The sequence below is a fragment of the Budorcas taxicolor genome, chromosome 5 (assembly GCF_023091745.1).
Source record: "Budorcas taxicolor isolate Tak-1 chromosome 5, Takin1.1, whole genome shotgun sequence".
NCBI classification, from domain to species: Eukaryota; Metazoa; Chordata; class Mammalia; order Artiodactyla; family Bovidae; genus Budorcas; species Budorcas taxicolor.
In genome coordinates, this window is record NC_068914.1 from 116,130,106 (window position 1) to 116,150,962 (window position 20,857).

The 20,857-nt window shown below is 46.5% G+C and overlaps 1 protein-coding gene across 3 annotated transcripts in view; it reads right to left on the minus strand.

Moving 5' to 3' along the window:
- Positions 1-20,857, minus strand: part of LARGE1 (LARGE xylosyl- and glucuronyltransferase 1) — a 606,971-nt gene that overhangs the window by 479,741 nt on the left and 106,373 nt on the right. The gene's annotated exons all lie outside the window — the stretch shown is intronic.

Here is a 20,857-nt window from a genome sequence, read left to right on the forward strand (position 1 = left end):
TGTTATTCAACATCCACGAATGATTTTTCACAAAAACAACAAAGACCCCCGCGTGCATTCAGAGAAGGGAGGTCCGTGACTGGCCGGGCCATCACACACCATACCTTCCTGATTTTGGAGATACCCACTGCACTCCCAAGGCGTCTCCAAGACAGGTTTTCCATGGGGCATCATCACTCACATTAGTGATCTGAGAAAGACTTGGAAACATATCCCAGAAGTTTGAAATTTCACTCTCTCACCATTCTGGATCGCTACAGGACTGCCAGTTTCCAAAACTGCAACAGCTGGGGAAGACAGTAAACAGCCAACCACCCCGTATCTGGTAGGGGACCCTGGCCTTCTCCAGTTTTAAAGGAGGAAGAACACCAGAGATCTCAGCTCCTGCCTGGCATCCCCACAACTGAGCAGAAAGGACCCTCCCAACCAGGGAACAGCTGCTCCCAACAGCTCCCCCATCTTTATTTGACTTAGGACTTTGGTTTCATTTTATTACAATTCCACTGTAGGAAATGAAAGCCTCCACTGCCGAGTCCCCACCTGCAAACCTGAAACCCAGCACTGGCTGTGAGTGAGGAGAGAAGAATTCCCCTTCTTTCAGGAGCAAGGCTTTCCTTCCAGAATATGAATATAGTAGAAGTAGTGTTAGTCACTCAGTTGTGTCCGACTCTTTGCGACCCCATGGACTGCAGTCCGCCAGGCTCCTCTGTCCATGGAATTCTTCAGGCAAGAATACTGGAGTAGGTCGCCCTTTCCTTCTCTAGGGGATCTTCCAAACCCAGGGATCAAACCTGGATCTCCTACGTTGCAGGCAGATTCTCTACCATCTGAGCTACAAAGATGGACAGCAGCTGTCAATTTCAAGTTCCCCCTGCCACCCCGCAAGAACTCCGGGAAACTTCCTCCTCTCCTAACCACCTGGCAGGTTTGCTTTCCTTCCTCCTCCAGGCGGGCTTCTGCTTATTTAAATAAGGCCAGCCCCCTCTTTTCCTCAAAAATCTGTCTTTTTCTTGCCTCTCTGTTAAAATCATAAAAAAGGTGAAGGAATTTCTTGCTTTCATGCAAACAGATCTGAAAATAAGGAAAAACTAACAAAAACAGAACAGATAGAGGTAGCTTTTCTTTTGTTTTCTTCTGTGTTTTGGGTTTGTTCTTTTCTTTTTTTTTTTTTTTTTTGCAAAAGAATGTGTTTAATTTCCAAGTTTTCTGTAGGGGCTCTCTCTCCTCCAACTGCAAGGAAAATAAAGAATAACCTGGGTGTGGATACTGTAAGGCCAAAAGCATGAAGATAAGCCTATGCTTGATGAGATGCTCACCCTCCTAAACTCCCAAATCCACAATCTTCCCAAGACCAGCCCATGAAGTATGTGATAGGACCCCATGCATCTGTGTGTATAATTTGTAGATAATTTGCAAATGCTGAAGGACATTGTGTCTTTTCCCAGATAGTGGATCACAGAAGATGGTATCTGGTGGGAAGGAAGGAAGGAGGGAGGGAAAGGAGGGAGAAAGAGGGGAGAGGGGCTGAAGCCGTGGCATCTCAGGCACCAGTAGTTCCAGGGGGCCTTGGAGACTCTGGCTAGAACATGGGGCTTCTGTCCACAGACCTAACTTTTCCAGCCAATACTGCTCTCAGGAGAAGCACGGAGGCAGCAGATCTCACAGGAACCAGTGGCTATGACAGCTGATCCTCTTGGCTCTTCTGGCAGATATTTCAAACCCAACTTGCCCTTTCCCTGCTATGTAGCCGTGGGCAACTCACACAAGTTCTCTAAACTCAAGTGTACTTATCTGTGCAGCAGACAGACTCAATCACCCAAAGTGAGACCATCTCCAGAGTGAAAAGGAGCTTCATTCACAGAAACCAAATACCAGAAGGTGGTGGACATATGATGATGTTAGGAGTGGCTTCCTCATCTCTAGCATGGACCAGGACTCAGCGATTTGTCTTCCTCGTCCCTAGCATGGACTAGGACTCAGTGAGTGGTCATCATTGCTGCGGGTCCTGTGTGAAGAGAACTGATCTCTAAAGAGATTCTGGTTCCATTATTATCAACTGCATCACCCAGTAGAAATGACTGAATCTCTTAGCCTCATGTATCTTCATCTAAAAAGTGGGATGACACAATAGTAGCAATCTGTAAGACTACTGAAAGCTCAGCGTGGAATACTGTAAGCAAAGCAATGAGCAGAATGCCTGGTGTTCAGGATATATTTGGTGAACTCTTAGCAATAACAATCACTGCTACTTATTTATATTTCTGTTTACATAGATGTTACCAATTTAATTCTGGCAAATTAATGGACATATGTATACGGAGGTATACAAATATGTGTGTGTTCATGTGTGTGTGTGTTGTAAACACAGTAGACATAATGATTAAGAGTGTAGACTCTGGAGGCACACTGCCTAGGTTCAAATCCTGCCTCTGCCACCCATGGGGTGTGTGATTTTATGCAATTCAACTGGCATCTCTGGACCTGTTTCCTCATCTGTAAAATGTGATAAAATATTATACCTACCTCATAGGGATTCTGTGGAGATCCAACCAGTCCATTCTGAAGGAGATCAGCCCTGGGATTTCTTTGGAAGGAATGATGCTGAAGCTGAAACTCCAGTACTTTGGCCACCTCATGCAAAGGGCTGACTCATTGGAAAAGACTCTGATGCTGGGAGGGATTAGGGGCAGGAGGAGAAGGGGACGACAGAGGATGAGATGGCTGGATGGCATCACTGACTCGATGGACATGAGTCTGAGTGAACTCCGGGAGTTGGTGATGGACAGGGAGGCCTGGCGTGCTGCGATTCATGGGGTCTCGAAGAGTCGGACACGACTCAGCAACTGAACTGAACTGAACTGAACTGAAGTGTATATTATATATGAAAATAGCAAAATCCTTGGGGAAGGCCCTGGGGAAATAGAGACAGACACATGAGGGAAGAGGAGAGGGCATTTCTACCTTGAAAGTGGCATGATAAGACTCGGGCTCTTCTAAGAGTATTTCCAAAGGTGCTCATTAAAGTGAAACCCTACAAAAAACATGAGAAACAGATGGGTCATATTCAGTGGAATATTACTCAGCCACAGAAAAGAATGAAATTTTGCCATGTGCAGCAACATGGACAGCCCTGGGGCTTCCCAGGCGGCACAGTGATAAAGAATCTACCTGCTAATGCAAGAGACATGGGTTCGACCCCCAGGTTGAGAAGAGCCCCTGGAGAAGAAAATGGCAACCCAATGCAGTATTCTTGCCTGGAAAATTCCAGGGACAGGGGAGCCTGGTAGGTAAGCCACAGTCCATGGAGTCACAGAGAGTCAGACACGACTTAGTGACTGAGCACGGGGGTAGGCACAGAAAGGACTTGGAGGGCACTACGCTAAGTGAGACACGCGAGACAGAGAAGGATAAGTCCTATATGATGCGGCTGATACGAGGCATCTAAACAGTGCAACAGACTAGCGATGACAAAGCAGCAGCAGGCTCACAAATACGGAGAAGAGGCCAGCGGTTGCCAGTGGCAGGGAGGGGCAATCTAGGGGCGGGGAGTGAGAGGTACAAACTCTTGGGTGTACGGACAGGCTCAAGGACGTACTGTACACCTGGGCGAACACAGCCAATTGTATTCGCGTAACAATTGTAAATGGAAGGAACCTTTAAAAATTGCAGACAAAATAAAAAGTAAATTTAAAGAATAAACTTTTTAGAAAAAGAAACAGATGGGGTGGGTGGGTGCATGAGTGGGTGACTGGATTTCAAGTTAGTGTGGAAGTAAGTGGGTGAATGGGAGGGAAGGACACCCCTCGCGTCCCGGCCATCCACCTTCCCAGCTGTGCCTTCAGTTCCTCAGCTACTATCGCGTTCTCGGAAGGAGCCCTCAGAGCCCCACCTTGCCTTGTGCAGGTGACCTGAGGCCTCGGAAACTTGTCATCCGCCCGCTTTACCTCCCAGGGATCTGCTCCTCTCTCCCCCTCCCAAAAGGTGCCCAGTGACCTAGCCCTTTGGGTTTGGAGGGGAGTTCATCACCTCAGGCCCTCTGGTTGATTGCATTCAGTGTAATTGAAGCCCCCGTGCCAGTGACTGATTCAGGGTCTGCATGGGTCTGAGTTGCTCTGATGATTGTAGAACCCACAGTGGTTGAGGGAAGAGAACACAGCCTGGAAGCATGCCTGAGACACAGCCTGTGCCCTGGTCAATCTTGCCTGAAGGTCAGCCGGTCACTCAGTGGCTTATCTTGTTTTGCTGTTATTGTTTTTTACTTTGGCAATGCTGGGTCTTCACTGCAGCCCAAGGGCTTCTCTAGTTGCAGCATGCGGGCTCATTAGTCGCAGCATGTGGGATCAAACCCGGGCCCCCTGCATTGGGAGCACAGAGTCTTAACCACTGAACCACCAAGGAAGTCTGTCAATATCTTTTTTTCCTCTTAACCGACTCCTCTGCCAAAACAGCATTTTAAATTTTGATTAAGCCCAGTGTATCCTGTTCATTTGTTTTATGAGTTGTGACTTGTGTGTCCCCCTCCGCCTCTTTTTGAACCCAAGATTAGTTCAAAAGCAGAGACATTACTTTGCCGACTAAGGTCCGTCTAGTCAAGGCTACAGTTTTTCCTGTGGTCATGTATGGATATGAGAGTTGAACTGTGAAGAAAGCTGAGCGCCAAAGAATTGATGTTTTTGAACTGTGGTGTTGGAGAAGACTCTTGAGAGTCCCTTGGACTGCAAGGAGATCCAACCAGTCCATTCTGAAGGAGATCAGCCCTGGGATTTCTTTGGAAGGAATGATGCTAAAGCTGGAGCTAGTACTTTGGCCACCTCATGCGAAGAGTTGACTCATTGGAAAAGACTCTGATGCTGGGAAGGATTGGAGGCAGGAGGAGAAGGGGACGACAGAGGATGAGATGGCTGGATGGCATCACTGACTTGATGGACGTGAGTCTGAGTGAACTCCGGCAGCTGGTGATGGACAGGGAGGCCTGGCGTGCTGCGATTCATGGGGTCACAATGAGTTGGACATGACTGAGCGACTGAACTGAACTGAACTGAGTAAAGACACTTGAGTCAATCCTTAACCCGCCTATGACTCAGTTTCCTCACATATAAAATGGGGAGAGTAATTATAGCACCTACTTAGTGAGTTATTTTAAGAATTCAGAGTTGAACTATATAAAGCACTTACACAGTACCCAACACACAGTGCTTGCTGTTATTATTAGTATTATTATTAGAAAATGTGTAATACCTTCTTTTGCTCAGACCACCTTGGGAAAATCCTGACAGCAAATGCCAGATAATTAACTATGAAAAAAATGTGGGTGAACAAACATCTGTGCAATGGAAAGACCTGGTGGAGGCAGAGATGACTAAAGAATGCTCTGAATACAGAAATCAGGCCAAGTTTCTCAAACAAAAGGTAAATCAGAAACAAAAGGAATTGTGACCCAAGGCAAAGCCAAAAATAAAATCTATAATTTGGCTTCTTCAACTCACAACTGTTGACTCCATTCCACCATTCCCACTTCAAAGAGCTCGGAATTGCAAAGGGGGCACAAGAAAGGGGGCTTTGGACCCAGGAGCATTTAGAGAAAAGTTCTTAGGCCCTGCTGAATGTTCCGAACCACTCAGTGTGAGTGTGTCCTTTGATTCCCACTGGCAGGTGAGGAAGGGTAATAATCTCCATTTGCCTTAGGACACAGCTATGTCCTTAGCTGTGTACTAATGGGTGGCTCTGTGCCAGCTTAATGCCAAATGAAAAGAGTATTTTAAATTAACCTTTGGGGAACTCCCACAAGAGGAGGCTGTCTTCCCTTTACTTTGCTTAAATGACCACGAAGGTGGGGACAGAGAACAGCCCCAGCACTGGCGCCCCTGTTTGGATAATCTCCCAGGACACATGGTAGGATGCCTGTTACTTTCCACCTGGAAGTATTTGTTTCCACATCTCCCAACCCTGGCCATACACAGGAGGGCAGGGACCCCAGTCAACCCTCTTGTACCTCAGTGCCTGGGACATAATCAATGCTCAGTAATGGAACAAGTTGCCCGGCAACACTGGATGGCTGAGTGAACAGGTAAGTGGATGACCGGGTAGACAGACAAGTGGATGGATAGGAAGATGGGTAGATGGATGGACAGACTGATGAAAATTGAAAGAAGAGTAAGGAATGCCAGGGAAAAGCAAAGAATTCTTTCGCCAAATCATCCAACTCTACTAATGCCTTGCAGTCACTTCTGTATCTCTTTCGAGACAAGAATCACATGCCTCTTCAATAAAAGCTATCGTTAGAAGTGGCAGAGAACTTCACTTCCCCAAAGTTCAGGGCATTTTCCTTTTACAGAACTTACATTTTCTCTCTCAAATTGAGATTGTATTTGTCTACATCTATCAATTCTATAGCTTACACGGCGCACCATATATGGAAATGGCTTGAGAACAAGTCACCCATGGAAGCATGTTAGGGTGTGAGTCAGTTTCTAAAGTTAAACTCACCTGGAGAGCTGCCCATTTTATAATGTGTTATGCATAGAGTGAGAACCCAGGAGATGCTAATGGCATTAAGTGGTCTATAAGGTAATATGACTGATGGTTTAATAAGGCAAACAAAAAGAAAGGGGGGTGGGGGCTGTCAGAGCCCTCAGGTTCCCTGACTCTCCAGCCGGACTCACAGGACCCAGCACAAACTCACGCATACTCATGACTATGACTTCTTATAGGCAAAGGACACCGAGTGGAATCAGCAAAGGGTAAAGGCAAGTGGGGTTAAATCTGAGGAAACCAGGCATAAGCTTTGAGGGTCCTCTCCCAGTGGAGTCACCCAGGATGCACCTAATTCACCCAGCAATGAGCTGTGACGTGGTTCACAGGGGAAACTCCTTGGAGACTCAGCATCCAGTGTTGCCATTGGAGACTCGCAGGTAAGCATCCTTTGCCTAACATGTACTAAAAGCCTGGACGCCCAGAAGGAGAGACGTGTTCAGCATAAACAATACTGGCTATACAAATGTTTTAGGCACACGAAGTCACTCTTCTGAGCTTTAGGAAAGGTGGGATCCCTCCTAAGGATCCCTCCCAGGGATCCCTTGATCCCTAGCCTCAAGCCAAGGGCTTTCTACGGATACTGGTCAGGCTCATTAAGTCAACTTCTTCTCCAGAGGGGGTACACACAAATGAATTTTGGCCAGAGTAGTCTTCTTGGGAAGTCATTCACTGATTCCAACAATGCTGCCTTTGTTCATAACAGTTTGGGATTTCTCTTCGGCAATTGCCTAAGACCCCTATGTGCAAAATTTTTGAAACTTCAACCCATGAAGATGGACCTAATCTCCAACACCCAAGGTATAGACAAGCCTCTTTGGTTCAAACCACAAATTAACAATAAAATAAGAAAACTGGATCCTTATACCTTGGTCTCCAAGCACAGAGGGCAAAGGCCATCCCTCCATTCATTCTTCAAACATGTATTTTTGTGTGTATGTTCAGTCGGTTCCAACTTTTTGCAGCCCCATGGACTCCTCTGCCCTCCAGGCTCCTCTGTCCATGGAAATTTCCAGGCAATAATACTGGAGTGGGTTGCCATTTCCTACTTTAGGAATCTTCCCAACCCAGGGATCAAACCCACGTCTTTTGGATCTCCCGCATGGCCAGGCAGATTCTTTACCACTAGTGCCATCTCGGGAGCCCTAACCATGTGTTTGGCACCTCTGAATTTCAGATGACTTGTTAGCTGCTAGGGACACACATATGAGAAAGATGGCTGCAAGAACCCACATCCACACTCACTGCTGTTCAGTACAATAAACACTTATCATGCACATACCTGGGCACTGCTTCTCAGGGAAAGCTCTGCAGAGAGCCAGCTGTATTTGTGTGGTTTTGATGCCATGAGCAACCTACTTTTATTTTCCCCTGGGAGTAAGGCTGTAACTCTTTGCTTTAAAAAAAAAAAAATCTGTTTTTAAAAATAACTAAACCGGCCCCCAATGTTCCCAGTGCAGCCCAGATTTTATTTTTCCAGGGCACGAAGAGAGAGCAGCCAAGTTCAGGCTCCCCTTCTCTGCTTACACTCATTCTCTTACCAATCTCAGCCAGGCTTATGGCCTGAAAAGCCACCTAAATGCCGGCAACTCCCAAACTCTATCTCCTAGCCCAAGTTCGCTCTAGAACCGCAGGCTCGTAGCCAGCCACCTGCCGGTCCAGTGTCTGCACGCAGCTATCTGCCTGAAAAGCATTGCTAATTCCATAAGACTAAAACCAAACTACTAATATCCTCTTTGAAATTGGTTATTCCTATGATCTTCCCCATTACAGAAAATGGAAGTCTCCCTCATTCCTTCTATTAATTGCTGCTCAGTGAGATACTAGATTCACCACTGACTCCTTGCTTTCTGTTAGTTGGCACAGTCAAAGTACTGAACCAGCCTTGAAAGCACATCCAGATTCTGATTACTTCCCACCACTATTGCTACTGCAATTCTGGTCCAAGCCAGCAGTATCTCTTGCCTGAATTACTGGCCTTGTTTCCTAACTATATCCCTTCCTTGATCCTTGGAACCAGAGGAGTTCTTTTGAAAAGCAAGCGGGTCATCTCTACCCTGCTGGGAGCCCTCCAGTGGTTCTCTTACTCCATTTCACTTGGAGTAAACACCCTACACGTGACTTTCCCTGTCTGACCTCAGCTCTTAGCAGGGCCACCATGTGACAAAACACACCATGCCCTGAACAAGGGGAGTGGACAGGGCAGGTGAAAATCCACCCACCCCTCTCATGAGCCCTGCCCTCAGGCTGTACCTCCAATGAGTTGTCTTTCTAATTTGTACAAAGGCACTTGGGGGACAGAGGAAGTGCTGTCTCACCCTCCTCCTCACTCAGCCTGTTTCTAGACTGCAATGGCTATAATAGGGAAGAACAAATATGACTCCATACTGGAGCTGTTTCTTTACCTTTGGTATACTATTGCATTTGCTATAAAGTTAAGAATGCTGTCTATACCCCAAAATATACAAGACAGCCTATTCTCTCGGCTCTGACCTTTAGAGGTATAACACTTTTCCATTCATATGGAGACAAACACTTGCAGAACAGAGAATCACATTTGTCTTGCTGGAGGTTTATAGGAACATTGTGACTAGACCTAGGTGGACATCTTCAAGAACAAAGAATTCTGGCACCCCTTCCCCTTTTCGTATAAAAGAAGCCTGAATTCTAGCTCAGATGACAGTTCTTTGGGACACTAGTCCGCCACCTTCTTGATCAACAGACTTTCTGAATAAAGTTGCTATTTCTTGTCCAGCACTTCGTCTCTTGATTCACTGGTGTATTGTACAGCAAGCAGTATGAGTTTGGACTCCGTAACATGGCCACGCTCTCTTTAGCCCTTTGCCTTGCTGTGCCCTCTGCCTGGGACGTTCTTTCCCCCGCCTCCCTCAGGATCCCTCAACTGTCCCCAAATACATCCCTATGTAAAATGACAGCCCATCGCCCCCTCCCACATGATGTCCTATTTCCCTTCCCTTTCCTTTCTTCTATTCTGAAACATTCACTATGACTGTAAGCATTGTTTAATGTCCATCTTTCCTCTCTAGAATTTTTTTCACCATTTAAATAAACTTATCGAAGTGAAATGCAACATGCCACAGAATTAACTGCTTTAAAGTGAATGGATGCACCATGTAGTGCATCCACGGTGCTGTGCACCCAACATCTCTACTTCCAAAGCAGTGCCATCACTCCAAATAAACCCCTATACACTAGGCAGCTTCTCCCCATCTCCTCTCTGCCCCCTTCCCCAACAAACCTTCATCATGATCAACTTGGAATTTTGTCTCCAGAGATTAACTATTCTGGACGGTTCACATAAATGGAATCATACAATATGGGACCTTTCTAGTGTCTGACTTCTTTTACTGTCTCTCAGTAGAATTTAAGCTTAAGACAACAGTCTTTGTATTATTCACCACTTGTATTTCCTGTGCTGAGAAGTTATGCCTGGTCCAAAAAACCACAAAAATACAAAAGCAAAACAAAACCAGTAGGTAAAATTTAAGTGTCTGTTAAGTGAATGAATGGATGGACAAGTAGAATGAATGAATGAATGAATAAAGGGTCACATCATCCAGAAGAAGAAGAAATAAATAAAATCAGATTAAAGCAAGGTTCCCTGAAGGAGTTGAGAGGATCAGACGTAACTGTGAAACCAAATCCGGAGACAGCGGCAGCAAACCTAGCTATAAACACACGTTCAAATGGCCCAGAGTCTGAGTCTGGCCTTCAGGACAGTCTGGGGCTGTACAAATGAACCTGGTGTTTTCTAGATGCAGTGCTTACTGGACCTTCAGCAAAAACACCTCTTTACATCATCACATATTGGACAAAAACAAATAGCTTCTTGAACACTTTCCAAGAACGTGGCTATGTCATTACATTGAAATTATCTGTAATATGACATCTCCCCAACTATAAACTCCTTGAAAATGGGAAGTGGGCTTACTTATCTTTACATTCTGGTCCCCAGAGCAGTACTCAGGCCCCTGAAACTTCTCAGGAATGCCAGCTGCCCTGCTCAGAGAGAGTCAATGAGACTCAGAACTGACCTCAAATCTTCTCCTTTGCACTTTCAAACTGTGCAACTCCCCAAAACCCAGTGTGATCAGTAGTTTGGCACAGCAGGTGAGACCACAGAGAGTTATAAAGAGCAAAGCCTTGGAGAGAGCTTGCCTGGATAAAAATCCCAGCTCTGCCACTTCCAAGCTGTGTGACCTTGGCTAACCTTCTCAACTTTTCTGCGCTCAGCTTCATCGTCTACAAAACCAGGATGATAGCCATCTGCTTCACAGAACTGTTGGGAAGTGAGTAAGTTAATCCATAAGAAGTGCTTACAATAGGGGCCAGTGCATAGTAAGTGCTTACTTATAAGCTTTTGTGTTTACAACCACATACGAAATTTTTAAGTTCCTGAATCTTTAAGTTTCTCCATCTCTTTATCTGGAATAAGAAGGGTGGAGACTTGCCTGAGAGCTGGGAGAAGTCAACAAAAGAACACATGCAACCCCTCCCCACCTGTCACAAAGGTGCTTGACACAAATAAGTGTGTGTGCGAGGGGGGTGGGAATCCAGATGACAAGCCTTCTTCAGTCACATATAAATTTAATCAACTATTATTTGCTGAGTGTTTGCAAACCTTGAAGGAGGCACTTTGCACAACTCTGGGATCAAATGTAAATGAGACCCAGAAATCTCCCCATCCCAAGGATGCTTAAGATCTGACACAGATGCAGTCCAAATGGTGATGTGTGCACGGGGATTGTATTTCTCTGAGGACGTGACAACAGGAGTTTCACACACCACTATACCGTGCTACAGTGACCCTCAGGCTACTCACAATACCATTGTCAGGCTCTGAGTACATCAGGACAGAACTGCTCTGCCCAGGCATGGCTACATCGCTTACTCTGGGCAATGAAATAAGAACACAAGTGATGAAGAGGAAGCTTTAAGAACCAGTTGTGCGCCTTCCTCTCTCTGCTAGGATGACCAACAATAGTCTTGATGGGGTGGCCTCACCACCCTGGATCCCGTGGTGAAAACAGCATGGAACGGAGCCCCAGGGGACTGAACTTGGATGGACACACAGTATGGGGAAAACTGATTATCATCTGCCTCTGAGATGTGCTACCCAGCATCATGTACCCTCCTGACATGTGCGTAGTTAACTTTTGAGTGGAAGTTGGGTAACTTGGGCATTCAAAATAAGTGGGGAACTTGGAGCTCTTCCTTATTCTAACTGCCAGAATCCTACGAGCTGTTCCTCCCTGAAGTCAGCCAAAGGGCTGTTCCACCACCAGCTGTGGTGGGACTGCTTTCATTCCTCCTGGCATTACTGTATTTCTCACAAATATCTCATTAAGGCAATTATCAGCCATTAGCACAGTAGCCTGAGCATCAGTACAATCACACACATTAATAAAACACAATTTAGCAGAGCGAGTAAAGGCATGAACAAACCAGGTTCCCTTGTGCAGCACTGCTGGCTTGAGCTGGAGAGAATTTCCACGAAAAGAAAGCCATGCATTTCACAGAAGCCTGCCGGTCTCGGCACCTTCTGAGTCATCATTTGCCTGCAATTCAGTTCTACCAACAAAACCTGAAGTCTTGAAGAATAAGGAGGTGTCTGACAGGCAGAAAAAGTTAATATGCTTTCCAAGAGGGAAAAAGAATCTCCAAATCTTGGAAACATGGGAGAATATGTCAGATCTAGAGAGTGGGGAAGTTGAGATCTGATGTACAGAGGTAGGGCCCAAGGCCAGGAAGGACCCCGCCTGGGAATAGATTTATACATCCTATTAAGCTGTTTGGACTTGTTCTAGAGGCAATGAGGAGTGACCAAGCAGGCTTAAGCAGGGGCTGCATGTGCTGCTCTGAGCTTTAGAAAAACCACTGTGGCAGCAGGAGAAAGATGGATTAGAAGCCAAAGGGAGGAGGAAACCAGGCTAGTATGACAGTCCAGGCCAGAGAGGATGGGAACCCTGCCCAAGGCTGTGACAGATGGAGGTGAAAAAACTTGCCGGCAACGCCAGGAGGGAATGGACAACCTGGTCTAAAGCTCAACCTGAAGACCTAAGCAAGACAGGCGCAAGGAGAGGGAAAACTGAAGAGAGAACACGCTTCTAAGGATGACTCTGAGATGTCAACCTTGGGACATAATGATGCCACTTAAAGAGATTTGAAAAATTTGTTTTGATAGGTTTAATCTAGTGGACCAGTGCAGAAGACAATTAACACATGTAAATATAGACCTTAAAAACTCATATCTTTTCTTCCTCAAGAGGACTTAATATCTGATGCTCCAGGAACAGAGGCCCCAGAGAACCTGTTCATGAGATCTTGGTCATGCTAATAAGCTCCAGCAAGCTCTGAAGGTACTGGGAATCATGCTTGCCCTACTCTGCCTTCCTAGGATTCCAAAAGAGTAACTCACCTGCCCATAGCTTGTGACAGACAGTTTCGTTTTGGACAAGGCTCTTTTGGGCATGTATTGCCTTTCCCTTGTCATTACATCCCCCAGATGTTTGCCCAAGTGATGGCTCTCTGTAACACAATGCCATTTCCATCTACTCAAGTCCCCAAGGGCAACCAGGACTCAAACCAGAGCCTTGCATTGCACACATTCCAGCCAGGGTTGGTTGTCATTGCTAAGACCTCACTCAATCACACATTTATCTTTGATCCACGTGGCCAGGGCACAGATGGTCCATCCATCTAACAGATCCTCTGAGATATCCCCTTAGGATGCTGGTGCATTGCTGAGTTTCCCTTTGTGTAGAGTAATTCATTCCATAAACACAGTCAGACCTCAACAGCTGTCCAGGCCAAGAACACAACACTGATCAGGATGTTCCTTCACAGTTTGTTCACTCATCCAATAAACACGAACTAGGCCCTGACAGCACACCAGACCCTAGACAATGAAGCACAGAGATGAAAAGAAAACCGACTGTCCTTCACGGAGTTCACAGCTTCCTCAAGGAGACAAAGAAAGAAGAAGACAACATACAGGTATATTTCTTGTGTTTGGTTCTGGTGGCTTGCTGGTTTTTCCTCCCATTAGGTGGTACCAAGTTAGCATATAAATTCAGGCTATTAGTTTAGATTTGGTTTCAGTGGTTGTCCTAAGTCACTTCAGGCAGCTATGACAAAGTACCATACACTGACTGGCTAATAAAAAAAGAAGTTATTTCTCATAATTCTGGAGGTTGGGGAGTCTGAAATCCGGGTGTGATACGGGTATATTTCCAGAAGCTCAACATCCTTATCTGGGATAGCTTATTGCTTCTTAGAATGGCACTTCTGAATGCAGGAGATGTTTGTGACAGCACCACTGAGTGACTGTGTCACCCCCTCGACGTGTATATGTGCTAAGTAGACTGCTTCACTCATGTCGGACTCTTTGGAGTCAGTAGTGGTGGAGCAGGTGGTGGTGACTCTTATAAGGGCACTAATTCCATTCATGGGGTTCCATCCTTATGCTCTCATTTAATCATAACTAACTCCAAAGGTCCCACCTCCTAATACCACCACTTTAGGGACTAGATTTCAACATATGAATGACTGGGGACGGGAGATGACACAGACATCCAGTCTATTGCAGGGGTGCTATCAGAAACATCTAGTGCATTAAGAAGTGCCGTTCTAAGAAGCTGTTCCAGATAAGCATGTCAAGCTTGTAGAAATATAACCAGTATCACATAGATTGTTTTGTTCAGCCCCTGACAGTCAAGTACCCCAGAAGCAGAACAGGGTGCCCATGCTGCTCCCCCCCGCCACATCTTGGTAGAAAAGGTGCATCTCGCATGTAGGACCCCTTTTGCCTAATAGACCAGGGGACACATGAGAAAGGATGGAGAAGAGTGAGCACTCATCTTCAGAGGCAGTGATGTGCTGCTGGTCCCATGTGAACACCATCATCAGGAAACAGTCCTCCACCTCTACCTATCTCAGCTCTCCACGCAGATGACAAAACACTGCTCAGGATACTCTATATCTTCTGCTCAAAGATGTTGTGTGTGTGTGTATGCGGGGAAGAGCGCTTCCCTGGTGGTCTAGTGGTTAAGAACTTACCTGCCAAAGAAGGGGACACTGGTTCAATCCCCAGTCCAGGCAGATCCCACATGCCGCAGAGCAACTAAGCCCACGCACCATAATTACCAAGCCAGAGTTCCAGAGCCCACGAGCCTCAACTACTGGGCCCATGTGCCACAACTACTGAAGCCTGCCTGCTCTAGAACCTGTGCTCTGCCACAAGTGAAGCCACCGCAGTAAGAAGCCCATGCACCACGACAAAAAGTAGCCCCCGCTCATTGCTCGTACGCTCCTTGCATAGAGAATGCCTATGCAGCAACGAAGACCCAGCCCAGCCCATCCAACAAACAAACAAACAAAAGCTCCCGGGGAAATGCATTTTCGCTAAGAACACAGTAAGCCCAGGCACTGCTGAGCAACACACTCTTCCCCATTTTGATAGGTGTTTCCAGTTTAACTCCCTTGCATTCTGTAATGCTCCCAACTTAAAAGCCCATACAGGAAAATCTTAAGATTGAAACAAATATCACATGAACACTGAACAGATACAGAGAGGGAAACAAAAATTTACTGAGTGTTCAAATCACACCAGATATACTCCACACTCTTGCAATGAGCTTTAACGATAACGGTTTTTCCCATTTTACAGAACAAATTTAAAAAAAACTATCATTAGGATTAAGTTACTGATCATAATGTGGGGTGGGAAAGAAGATGTCTTGGGGCCAAGATTCCACGTCAGCTCTGTCTGACTTCCAAAATTAATATCCTCTCAATAACATACGTTTAACTCTCACTCAATCATCTCCAATTCCAGGATCTCTCCTCGAAAGGCTAGTATGATGGTCTGTCACCCTCCTCTAAGCGCCTCAATCACTCAAGTCATCCTTCTCAACCCAACCTCATCCACCACAATCTGTCCCTGGAGCTAAGACACCAGGTGTGTGTCAGGCCAGCAAGTGACAGTTTGCCAATAACCTCCAATGGGGCCAAACATAGCACCTGGTTTCTGGCACACCCATGACAATGACAGTGACTGGGATGGTTCGTTTTATGTGTCAGCTTGGCCTAGAGTCCCCAGTTATTCACCAAACACTAGTCTCAGCGTTCCTGTGAAGGTATTTTGTAGATAGATACGGGCAACATCTACAGTCAAATAACTTTAAGTAAAAGAGAGGACCCTCAATAATGGGAGTGGGCCTCATTCAATCAGTCAAAGGCCTCTGGGGCAAAACTTGAGGTGGAGTTTTCCCAGAGAAGAAGAAGTTCTGCCTTCAGACTGCAGCATTCTCTCCTGCCTGAGGTCCCAGCCTGCTGGCTGCCCCATAAACTTCAGACTTGCCAGGCTCAACAGTCATGTGAGCCGACCCCTAACACCAAAGCCTCTGGGAATATGTATATCTGTATCTGCTTATATCTATAGCTCCCATTGGTTCTATTGCTCAGGAGAACACTGAATGAAGCAGCAACCACCATATGCATAATGTCATGTCATGTAAACCGTTCACTTCCGTTAGACTAACTTTCCTATGGATGAGGAAACCGCAGCTCCCTGCAGCCAAATTATATATCCGAGGAATACATAGATGTTACTAACAGAGCCTTGATTTAGGCTCAGACCTTCACACACAATATGGTAATGCTGCTTTCCCTGACACGTGGTCCTCCAAAGTTACCACAGGTCCTAATACCAAGGAAAGGAGATTTAATAGTTTACCACCGGCTACACTTTGAGCACAGCCCGAGGGGGCCCACAACCTAGCCAAACTGGCTCCTCTCCCTCTTGGCTGGGGCGGTGCAGTCTGGAGCTGGGAGTCTAACAGGCTCAGTTTCTCCCAGGACAGTAAGGAGACCAGGGCAGCACTGAGCAAGGGGAGAACCAAGGCGAGGGTTTCTCTTGGTCCTGCTCCCCTTGGCTAAGCCCAGGCCCCCCTCATCTGCTCCCTTATCAGGCTGTCCAGCTGCTCAACATGAATGCCAAACTCACTGTTCTTCATCCATTCACTGGAAGCCTTCATGTAAACCTCATTAACAGGCATAGTAATTGCTATGTGAATATTGCCCATTTTCCAATTATGTTCTTTCTTCATGCCGGGCAAATCTGCCATTGGAGAAAAAGCACTGTGTGGCCTTCATGTGTTCTAAGACATGTGGGTACAGTGGCTTCGACAACCACCAAACAGAACTCTTTGAATCTGAGGTACAATCTTGGAAACAGAGCAGAGTGCAAAGTGCAGGCACCTGTCCATCAACTCAGCCCAGGGGCCCACACACTTGGGGCTGTGACTTCAGGCTGTGACTTTCACGACCGGCCGGCCATGAAAAATGAAGCCTCGACAGAATTACAGCAAAGATTTGAGCTCCTTCTCTACCTTTCCCACAGGGGATGGTGCTGGAAGATGTGTGTGTTTCCATCCATACCGTCGCCCTGTGAGTTCAGCATCTGCAGAGAATGGGGAGGGTTCATCATGAAGGGAAAACCTCCCGGAGGTGCTTCAAAAGGAAGGCACGCAGCTGCTGAACCATGTACAGATCATCATAAGCACTTCTTATGAGACCATCAACTGCTCATCACCTCCCAAAAAACAGGCAACCCTCCTGAGTCCAATTATCTCCAAACTTTTCCTCTTTTGCATTCAATTTGCTCATTAAATGAGCACACAAAGGCATGGCCTGGCTTTTGGACGCTTGCACAGTTTTCACAAATAGAAAGTATCTACGAGATAGAAACTCAAGGCTTGACGCAGACAACGCCCCACTGTGGTCTGTGTGGGAAAGAAATGAGGAGTGAAAAACTATCTCGGAGCAGAGCAGGGCAGCATCTGGGTTCTCCTGCCTGACTTAATCCTCAAGAGGTAGTCCGGTTTTGAGAGAGAAAGAGAGAGAGAGAGAACATGTATAAATATAAATAAAGAGATGGCTGACTAATTGATAGGTAGATAGATAGATGATATATAGACAGATAAACTGTACGTAATAGAGGTGGATGACAGCTAGATGGACGGATGGACAGCTAGATGGACGGATGGACAGCTAGATAAGACATGCTGTGCTGGCTTAGTTGCTCAGTCATATTCAACTCTTTGCAACCCCGTGGACTGCAGCCCACCAGGCTCCTCTGTCCCTGGGGGTTCTCTAGGCAAGAATACTGGAGTGGGTTGCCATGCCCTCCTCCAGGGGATCGTCCCAAAGCAGGAGTTGAACCCAGGTCTGCAGTATTGCAGGTGGATTCTTTACCATCTGAGCTACCAGGGAAGCCCAAGAATACTGGAGTGGGTAGCCTATCCCTTCTCCAGGGATTCCTGACCCAGGGATCAAACTGGGGTCTCCTGCACTGCAGGCGGATTCTTTACCAGCTGAAGATTTGAGCTTACCTAGGAAGCTTTCTTATCTAGGAAGCCCCCTAGATAAGATATACATAGATATAAATAGAGAGATGGATGATTGATAAGTAGGATGATTGATAAGTAGATAGACAGCTATAAAACACAGAGAGATATAAGTAAACAGAGAGATAGATGACTGGTAGATAGCTAGATAGATGGATAGAGGAGGGGAGAGAGATAGATAAAACTTGCATAGATATAAATATATGGAGTGATGGGTGATTAATTGAGTGGTAGCTAGACAGATGGAGGAACAGATAGATAGATATGTTGGGGACCAAGATTCTAGGTCAGGTCTCTCTAGCGCCCCAAATTAATATCCCCTCCATGACTCTCACTCAGTCATCTCCAATTCCGGAATGCTGTCCTGGAAAGGCAAGTGTGATGGACTGTCACCATTTTCTCAGGTCATCCTCCTCCATCCGACCTCACTTGCCACAACCTGTCCCTGGAGTTAAGACACTGAGTGAGTGCCACAGGTGTGTATGTACACACACACACACGCACGCACACAATGTCAAATATATACACCCGAGCCTCAGTAGGTCCCCCTTTGCCTGACACCGGCCTCCAGCCCCAACTCCCACCCAGCCCTGTGCAAACACATTCTCACCACCAGCCCGTGCAGGTGCTGATGCCTCTGCTGGGGATACACAGGTCCACGCACACTCGTGCTTAAACTACTCAGGTATCACCTACTGTTGTAAGCCTTCTGCATGTAAAAATTCACTTAGTGCTCAAGACAGCCCTACTGTCATGCTATGATGACAGTCTCGCCACCTCCATATCACAGCCATAGAGAGAAAGTCAATTCCCTGGTGGCTCAGACAGTAAAGAATCGGCCTACAATGCAAAAGACCTGGGTTTGATCCCTGGGTTGGGAAGATGCCCTGGAGAAGGAAATGGCTACCCACTCCAGTATTCTTGCTTCCAGAATTCCAGGGACAGAGGAGCGTGGCAGGCTGCAGTCCACGGGGTTGCAAAGAGTTGAGTACGACTGAGCAACTAAGCCAGCACAGCATGTCTTATCTAGCTGTCCATCCGTCCATCTAGCTGTCTATGGGCAGGACACAACCGAGCAACTAACATTTTCACAACACTTTTAAGGTCTCCCAGCCAGAAAGGGGCTGGTGGGCTCCAGAGTTTAAGCGCCTGACCCCTGCAAGGGCCCATGTCTCAGACTCTGCCAGTGTCACTCCTTGAGGAAGGCCCCCCTGACTGCCTCTTCTCTCTCCTTCACTCAGAGGCAAGGCATTCCATAGCGCTGAGTTCGGGGCCTTTCTCTAGCTTCACCACCCCTTGCTGCTCTGGTCACTTACTCATCTGTGCCCTCCCTCTAGACTGGGAGACCCCTGGGGCAGACCCCACGGCTTTCATGGCTGGGCACCCAACACAGCATCCCCAAACCCAACTCCCAAAGTAACAGTGCTGCGAGTGGTCGTGAAGTCCCACAAATCCACATATGGAGAGATCACGGAAGGTAACAGAGCAAAAATATAGAGGACAGAGCTGCTGGAGCCAGATGCAGCCTCCTAATTGAACTGAGGGCAGGAAAAATCCACTAGATAAATAGCTGCCTAATAAATCTGCCCTCCCATCACTGCCGGGCTCATCCGTGAATTAGCAAGCAGCAGCATACCTTCTATTGGCAGAAGGCTTCCCTGTCATTATTTTTAGTTATGCCTTACAACTTCCTGCTAGGTCAATATTATTGAGGGCGTCAGCAGTAAGACAGGACAAAATCATTATCCACAGCTGACAGACCAGGAAGCTGAAGGATGGAGGGAGGAAGCGAGAACAGGGTGGGTGGTCAAAGGGCCTTTGCAGGTATAGACCCCAGCTCCCTAACTAACTTGACCTTGGATAGTTTACAACTATAAAAATGGGGATATTACTATACCTACTCAAATGGCACAAATACTCATTTCTCCCTATGATACAAGGGCCAGTTCATACGTGTTGAATACATGGCATTTCCCCTCCTACTCAAGGCGGGGCACAAGGGAACGGGGCGCTGAAGATTCCAATGTGGGGCTCCCGGGCTCAGTCAATGAATGGTGCAGGGTCAGAGTGCAGTTTATAAAATTTGTTCATGTGTATGTTTAACAGTCCTTCAACAGTCAGGGCATTTTTAATGCAAAAAGTAGGAGAAAATCTTTCATTAAAAAAAAATACAGGTGGTTTATTTGAGAGCACACACTCATTCACAATATTTGCTATTGTTGTTGTTGTTTAGTTGGTAAGTTGTGTCTGACTCTTTTGTGACCCTATGAACTGTAGCCGCCAGGTTCCTCTGTCCATGGAATTCTGGAGGCAAGAATACTGGAGGGGGTAGCCATTCCCTTCTTCAGGGGATCTTCCTGACCCAGGGACTGAACCTGGATCTTCCACATTGCAGGCAGATTCTTTACCATCTGAGCCACCAGGGAAGTCCACTGTTAAATGGATGAGACACCCAAAGACCAGCCAACCCAGTAACTTGTCAAAGGCTCACAGAACTCAGTGGATGAGAATTTAGGTCATCCCAACATCTAGGGCTTTTTCTGTGATCCCTCAACCACTCCCCAGGAGGGCATCCTCTCTACAACTGGATTCCAGCCAAGGCTGCAGACTATTCCTCATTCCTGTTCCCCATTGTCATCCTAAGAACTGGTGCTGAAAATATTTGGGCATGTGGTACATGCTCAATAAATACATGTTGATGCACTGATTTATCCCCACGTTCAAAAGCAACTTCAAAGACCACCAGTTTGAAGAGAACTGGACTCATCGATTTCAGCAGCAGCCTGATTCCAGATGGCAAGCAACTTGAAAGTTCACACAGGCCCCTGTGGTCTCTGTAATCCAAAGATATTGATCACAACAACCAATTTCTGTCAGGCCCATCATCACATCACATT